The 8,146-nt window shown below is 51.0% G+C and overlaps 1 long non-coding RNA gene across 1 annotated transcript; it reads right to left on the minus strand.

Annotated features, from left to right (window-relative positions):
- Positions 1-790: 790 nt before the first annotated feature.
- On the minus strand, positions 791-2,496 carry LOC132651591 (uncharacterized). The gene is made up of 2 exons (XR_009589177.1): positions 2,139-2,496; positions 791-1,342 (listed from the first exon to the last, which is right to left on the minus strand). It is a non-coding gene; the product is annotated as an uncharacterized LOC132651591 (long non-coding RNA).
- Positions 2,497-8,146: the final 5,650 nt, after the last annotated feature.

The following is an 8,146-nucleotide window of genomic DNA, read 5'->3' on the forward strand; positions in this document are numbered from 1 at the left end:
CTCTTTTAGTTGATTTCCCAGAAGTGGAAATCACGGCGGGAAACGGGGCCTCCCCCAAGCGACCCACTCGGACCTCAGCGACCTCGAGCGGAAAGCCGGGCCCCGAACTCTGGTATCCGGCTTTGACTTCCAGTTAACGGTGTTGGCAGGACTGACGCCGACCGGCTTCCGTTTGCAGGGTACCCTTGGGTCCCTGCCACCCTACCACCATTCCAAGTGACTCACCGGGTCGCTGGAATCCACCGCAGCAGCGGCATCACCACCACGGCCATGTTCACAGCATAGACGCCGACTGTGGCCCGAAGAGCGCGCAGCGCCATGTTTTCTCGGCTCCGCCCACCCCTGCCATTACTATCATCCCACTCGGCCCTGCCCACCTCACAGGCGCTAAGACTGTCATTTCCGATCGACCTTGCCAAGCCGGGTCATGACCCTCAATCGCTGTCGGGGGCCCTCTCACCACGGACATTAACGACCCTGCCCACCGTGGCCATGATGCCAGTACTGTCAGTCTTGCCATTAATGTATGTCCACATGCCTGGTCCCACCCCAATTCTGAATCCCGATATCAAAGCAGTGACCCCGGACCCCAGTTTTATCCCCCTATTTCACAGCCGTGACCTCTGAACCCTCAGCCGTGTCCCCGACTCCACATTCATTACCCCCAACCCTACAGCCGTTAACCCATCTTCACAGCCGTGACATCTGATTCCAATACTGTGACTTCTGACCCCACAGGTGTGAACCCCACAGCCCTAACTCCTCAGCCAAGACACCAACCCCACGGCTGTAATCTGGAAGCAGATGTCAAAAATATTTTATTTTTATTTCTGTGTGGTATGGGGTGAGGGGCTGATGGGAAGTGGATGGGGCTGAGATCCCTACCCCGCAGGTGCTGACATCACAGGCAACGTCACAGGGACATTAGCACAGACCAGACATGTTACAAAATGGCGGTGGTGGAAACAAAAACACTGGACAGACGACAGACTCAAGGACAGGCCACGGGGGCGGGGCTGGCTTCTGCCTACCCACTTCCTGTTTCAGGGCAAGGGATGGGGTGTTACCGGCGCGATGTAAGGTCATCATCAGCGTCAGCTTCATGGGTTGCAGCGCCCCTAGGTGAGGCATTGTGGCGGGGATGGGGCAGCAGCGACGTCATCAACCGGAGAGCCCCGCCCACCCACAGGAGAGGGGCTCATGGTTTGTGAGGCAATGGTGAACACTCCATCCTTGGGCTGACTGCAATCTCATCACTCAACAACTTCATCACGCAGCGTGGGGGGCGGGGACACCAGCCTCGGGCTCCGCCCCCCACCCAGCAGACACGAAGCCCCAGAGCCTGGACCATAAGCGGAAAAGGGTAAGACAAAAAAATATTAAAATTAAAATGATTAAAATATGCCGGACACGGTGCCACACACCGGTAATCCTATTACTCTGGGAGGCAGAGGCAAGTGGATCTCTTGGGTTCGAGACTAGTCTAATCTACTCAGTAAGTCCAGTACAGCCAAGGCTACACAGAGAAACCCTGTCTCAAAAATAAAAACATTAAAAAAATTAAAATGTAATAAATTTCATTAACTGATAATGAATTAAATTAATAAATACCAAATTAAGTTACAAATACAAAATATTAATTAAAACAAACTTATAACTAAAAATTAAATTTATATATAAGATATTAACTTGCTTTATTAATCAACTAAAATAAGCTATTAATAAGTAATAAATTAAAAAATAAATCATTAATTTATTAATTTCTACATTAATTTTATTAGTGAATTAATGAATTAAATAATTTGAATAAAAATTTCAAACTGCGTGACGTCACGACCACCTATTTCAGCCCCACCCAGTTGGCACAATCTCAACACCCACTCCGCCGCTTCCCTATTGTCGGGATCAGGAAAAACACAGATGTACCTGGCTCCCTTGACCTGTATAAACCAGAAATGACCGGTTCCCTAGACCCTCCACCTTAAACCTAAGTTCCTGGCTTCGTGAATTCCCATTAAAAAGGAAGTGATCGGGTCCAGAAACAGTGATAAACCGGAAGTCATAGCTCCGCGACCCGGCTAAACCGGAAGGCACCTGCATCCACCCCTCACCCTCACCGACCCAGTGGCTGTCCTCACCGCAAGGTGACCCTAGGCGTTCTCCGCATCCCTCAAGGTGGTGTCGGGCATTCTATGGTGGGCGTGTCTTTGGAGGCATGACGTCACAGGCCGTGGTCGCAGTCCACGTCGCGGCAGATGTACCACAAGATGACGTAGAGGATGAGGAGGATAGCGAAGATGAAGAGCGCCACCAGCACGGCCTTAGTCACGGGCGAAACGAGCGACTGCATGGCCGCTGCGGGCCGCCGGGGGCATCACGGTAACCCGCCCCGCCCTCTCCCAGCCCGGACCTCGCTATTTCCCTGCGTGGGCCCCTCCCACCCACCAGATAAGGCTGGACGTGGCGGCAACACTGAGCGGTAGGCGGGGACTCTGGCGAGGGAGCAGGGGGGTGGGGGCGGGTCTTCCGGTGTCAGTCACGTTCCTGTGTTTGTTCTTCCTTTGTCAGTCACGGAGCCAGGAGGTTGGGCCTATGGATGTCCGTCAAGGTTCAGGGGACGGGTCTTCCGGTATCAGTCACCACCTGGCGTGGGTAGAGCTGAGGCTTTTAACGTTCCAGGGGCGGAGTTGAGGGTCTGTGACATCATAGGGTACGGTGCCGCTCTCCTCTCTTGTCTACCCATTGTTGTCCATTGTCGTGGGGTTCGTGCTCGAATCCCCGCCCTCCTGGCCCTAATCACCACACTGCAACTCAGGGTCCTTTGCTCTCCTGTGGGCGTGGCTCCTCGTTGGCCTTCCGGTCTCCGGTTCCTGCCTTTGTGGGGTGGGCGTGATTTTTGCAATTAGCTTCGCCCATCCAAGTGCTTCTGCAACAGCCTGTGACACTTTTGACAGCTCACGGCTTCACCGCCCTCTGGGCGTGTCCACTCTGTGAGAGGCAAGGCCTCGCTCAGCTCCAGAAGGCCACGCTCATCAGTTTATCATGCCCATGCCCCTACCAGTCCCACCCACTTTCCACCCATATTTTCTACATTAACAGAATTTATTTTTTCTTTATTTTTACGGCTGATTAATGCGAGTGGTCTCTCTAGTGTAGATGTGGCCATTACAGTTTGGGCGTCGCCTCTCCGGGTGGACCTTGTGCCCTCCGTTACTCCAGGCCGCGACCCCTCTTCCCTCGATATAATTACTTTTGGTATTAATGATAATATTTTTGCTGGTTCTCTGCAGTGAACTTGGCCTCTCTTATGATGGGTGTGGTCCCTCCACTGCTGGAAATTGCCTTGGGGTTCCTCTCCTGCCTTAGCCCATCCCCTCCTTTCCCACTGTATTTACCTACATTATTGATATTTTTGGCGGTCCGCTTTGTGGGCGTGTCCTTGGCTCTCCACCAACCCCTTTCCCTGGGTGGGCATTGTTGTGTGTGACCCTCCTCCCCCGTTATTCCAGTCCCAGGACCGTCCTCTCTCGGTATATTTTCTTTCATTATTAATGATGGTGTTTTTGGCGGGTTCCCCGCGGTAGGCTTGGCCTCTGCTACTCCTCAACCCTCCCTTCCCTTGTGGCCCTGTCTCTCCGGGATGGGCGTAGTCTAGTGACCCCTCAGTTGCTCCAGGTCCCGTCCCCTCCTCCCTCGCTATATTTATTTTCATTTTTAATGATATTTTTGGTAGGTTCTAGCAGTGTAGGCTTTTCCTCACCTCCCCCTCAACACTCCCTACGTGGTGGGCGTGGCCTCCCTAGGTGGGCGTGGCCCCAGTGTCTGCTCAGTTACTCCAAGTCCTGTACCCTCCTCTGGGGGGAGGCATGGCCTCAGGTCCACCTCCTGCAGTGGATGTGGCCTCAGTCCCCCTACTTTCCTCCCGACCACACCCTTTCCCCTCTCCTTCCCTCCCTCCCTCCGCCCACCCAGCCATGGCGCCTGTAGCCCCGTGCTCCTGCTGCTCCTGCTTCTGTTGCTCAGAGAATCAGAAGGGGGCCAGGGTGAGGCCAGAATCAGGGGGGTCATTTGGGGCGAGCACGTGGAGCCAGGTGAGATTATTATCAATATTATCTTTTAATTTGTTTCTCAATCTCAGGCATGTGTTGGGTTTGCCTGGGAGACACGTAGGCGAGGATGGGTGTCAGGTGGGCGGGGTAGGGGTCTCGGGGTCTGGGGATGGTGGTCAGGGATCGGGTGAGACTTATTCTTCCGTTTTATTTTTTCATTTGTTTTTCTGCATCTTGGGCGTGGGTGAGGGAGGGACGGTGTCTGTGGGGATTCCCCCAAAGGGAAGGGCGTGGCCTCCTGGGTTGACGGGGTTCAGCGAGAGGTAGTGACAGAAGGGAATTCATCACAACTGACATCCCGCCCTTGCGCATTCTTCTATTAACCCTTGGGGTGTGGTGTGGAGTGTGAGGGGGACCCTGAGACTGAATGATCGGGGGTCGCTGGGAGCGGTTTCAAGGCTCCCCAACCTTCCCCTACCCGCCCAGGCATCCTGAAAACGGATATTTTGGGATTCGCCCCTTTCCATCTATTCCTTGTCCCCAGTGTGTCTAGAACGATTGGAAGAGATTTGCAGCGGAAGATAGCGACAGTTTCAGGGTCCCCCCTTGTCTACCTCCTTTTCTGCTCACGATACGGGGGCATCCTAGTAATTGTTTTTACGGGCGGGACGGTTTCTGGAGAGGAGCTGCTGCAGGGGCATGGCCGAGGATGGGGTTGCGGGGAAGGAGAGATCCAAGTGGGGCCTTCTGCCCTACTGGGCTGTTTCAAGCCTGCTTCCCCCACCAGGGAGGCCTGGAAACGGCATTTCCGGGATGCCCACAGACTTCTTTTTGTGGGTGCTGAGGATTCAGTCCTCCTGACTGAGCACTGGGTATTCTTTATTAATGTGGGTCTCAGCCCTCCTGTCTAGGTCCCGGGTGCTCAGGCTCCCTATGCGAGCATACTGGGTGTTCTGAATTACCCTCTCTAGGTGCTGAGGTCTCAGACTTTTCCAGTGTGGATGCTGAAGGCTCAAGTACCATTCTGGGTGCTGGGACTACATCCTTATGCCATGGGTGCTGGGATCTGTATTTCTCTGGAGGTGCTCCTCCTAGGGTTCTGGGGGCTAAGTCCTTCTCCCTGTTGATGCTGGGGGCTCACCTCCTCTTTGGGTGCTGGGAACTCAGTATCCCTATTTTTGGGTGCTGGAAGCTCAGTCCTTTCGTCTGAGCACTGGGTGTTTTGTATTAGTTAACATAGGTGCTGGGGTAAAATACTCTCCAGTTAGGGGAGTTATTCTGTATTCCCGTCTCTGGGTGCTGGGGGCTCAGTCCGCGTCTCCTGAGTGCTGGCTATTCTGGACTTATGTTTGTGGGTGCATAAGGCTCAGTCTTCATCTCCTGGTTCTGGGGACTCAGTCACCCTATGTGTGGGTGCTGGGAGTTCAGTGCTCCTTGGTATGTGTTATAGCGGCTCAGTCCTCACTGGGTGCTGAAAACTTAGTTTTCCAGTTTAGGTGCTGAGGCTGAGTCACTCTTACATATATGTAGGTGCTGGGGGCTCAGTCCTCCCTACTATGGGATTAGTTCCACTGGGTGCTAAAGGCTTCACATTCCTCTCCCTGGGGGCTGGGGACTTAGTTCTTCTTCTTGGATGCAAAGGGTCCATATTTGTCTCCGTACTAAGAGGGACTTAGTACCTTTGGTGGGTGCTTTGACGAAGTCTCCCTATCTGTCGGTGCTTGGATCTAAGTCCACGTGTTTGAGCACTGGGTATCTAGACTTGTCGCCATGAGTGCTGGGGGCTCAGTCATCCCCAATGGAGTGCCACCATCTTGTTTTTCCCCTTTTCCTTTCTCCAGGTGGTGAATTCGACATGTCGGATGCACTGGACGGTGGGTGAGAAGGCAGGGGGATGGCAGCAATGGGGGGGGTTCATTTATTTCATTATTAATTACTTAATTAATTACTCATTACTTTTTTGTTATTTATTATTTATTATTTATTTTTATTGTCATTTATGATTTATCTATTGTTACATTATTTATTTTATTATTTTATGAATTGTTTTATTTAATTATTATTTTATTTTGGTATTAATTTACTTTTTAAATCCCGAATTTCCAATTTTACGGAATTTTTTTTCAAATTTAATGCAGAAACTTTTCATTTTGTTTCGGGTTTTAATAAGAGAAGAAAAAACAAAAATATCTTTAACGAAGTCACTCCCGGTTTGGGGATCACGAGCTAAAGTATCAGGGTTTATAAAAAATCAAAACCATAGGAAAAAAAATTCAGGGTCGAAACTGAAAAAAAATGTCAATTTCCGGGAAAACTAAAATAAAATTTCCTGCTCAGGAATAAAAAATTAAAAAGTTTTTTAATTTATTTTTTTTTATTCATTTATTTAAAAATTTTTCAGATAATCTTTCTTTTCCGGTTGATTCCTTTTTCTTTTCTTTTTTAATTTCTGAAATCCGCCATCTTGGTTCCCACCCCCGGGACAACCAAAGTAACACCCAAGAAACCAGCAGGTCCAACCCCGCAGGGTTTCCAGGACACCCATTTCTGGTTCATCCCCCATTCCACTCCCTTATTTTCCACTTCCCCAGGTGACCTGGACCTGCAGGATACACTGGAAGGAGTACCTACCCTGACCCCAGAACTGGTTTGACCTGGTTGGAACCTGGAAATTTTCACCACTTGGTTTGGGGTGTAGGAGGGGCTCACGGTGGGTTGGGTTATGCTTATGTATGGTAATTAATGCTAATGTGTGCTGGTGCTTCAATGCAGTGCTGGCTTATTACATGCTAATTAGTCTCACCACATTGGATGGTGAGACCAATTCCTGGTGGAAGTATTAGCATAATTATTTATGCAAGTGAGCACAGAGGGTTTATGCAAATTTGGTTCAAATTAAACTGAGTTTATTCTCAGATTTCGGGTGTCATCACATATGTTAAAGTGCACGGTTGGGGGCAAGGCATATGTAGATTTGCATTTATTTAAATTACAGAGTTTCCCTGTTGGTGCGATCTCTCTTTAGAATAATCCGTGCAAATTTACTCAAATATAACCAAGTGACTGAGTGTCCAAGCTCTGTTTATGCTAATTTATGCTTATGTGTTCTGCTGTGATCCTGGTCATTCCTGGGCCTCACATACTTCCTCCTTCCAGCAAGGCTAAAGGTGGTGACATAACATGGAGGCGTTTCTTGCACTGTACTCCTACTGGAGCTTAATGCCTTTACAGGAGGGCGTGGCTTTGCATAGTGAGCATGATTAGGGGATGATGACGTCATTTGGAACTCGGATTGGTGATTTCACAGGGCCATGGCAGCATTTCTGATGTCAACATTCTCTCAAGGTGGGTTTTCTGACACAGACTTGGAAGACGTAGCAGGGACTGGAGGTCGAGGTTGGCCATGCCCTGTCCGTGTTGTTATCACATTGTGACTCCAGCCCCTCAGTGTCATCTTCCCAACGTAGCCCCATTCCCTCACCTCCCCAGGGCTTCCTGTGGGTGGGAGATTACCTAGCATCCTCACCCAGGCCCCGCCCACTGCCCTGTCTGTCCCATGAGGTCACCCCTGACTTTGCCTTTCAGAAGCAGGAGGCGCCAGAGCCAGACACAACGACCCTGTAGCAAGAGCAGGTAATGTCCGAAATCCAGCAATCTGGAGGGTGGGGTGGAGCAGTGTCAGGTGACCTGCTGACTTTACACCTTACCCTCATCTCAGGCCCTTACCCTCATCTCAGGCCCTGCCCAGGAGGCCGTGATCCCTGGGGTCATGGTGGCCGTCTTGGCGGCAGTTGCAGGCGCTGTGTCTAGCTTCATGGCCTATCAGCGGCGGAAAGTATGCTTCCGGGAGCACTGTGAGGGGACAGGTCGAGCTGGGAGAGTGGCTTTCTGTGTCAGTGCTGGGGGTCAGGGTTTCCTGGGTCCTTCCTGTCCATCAGCTTTGTGGAGGGGCTTCCTGTTCCCTATTATGGCCCATCCTCCTCACTTCCTCCTCTACTCCCACCTCCTGGAGACTCCGCTGTGGTCTAGGCATGGAACCCCTAGAAAACCACAGGGGCCTATGCTCCACCCAGTCCAATGATGTCACTAGAACTTTC

The sequence above is a fragment of the Meriones unguiculatus genome, assembly GCF_030254825.1.
Source record: "Meriones unguiculatus strain TT.TT164.6M chromosome Y unlocalized genomic scaffold, Bangor_MerUng_6.1 ChrY_unordered_Scaffold_23, whole genome shotgun sequence".
Classification (NCBI taxonomy): Eukaryota; Metazoa; Chordata; class Mammalia; order Rodentia; family Muridae; genus Meriones; species Meriones unguiculatus.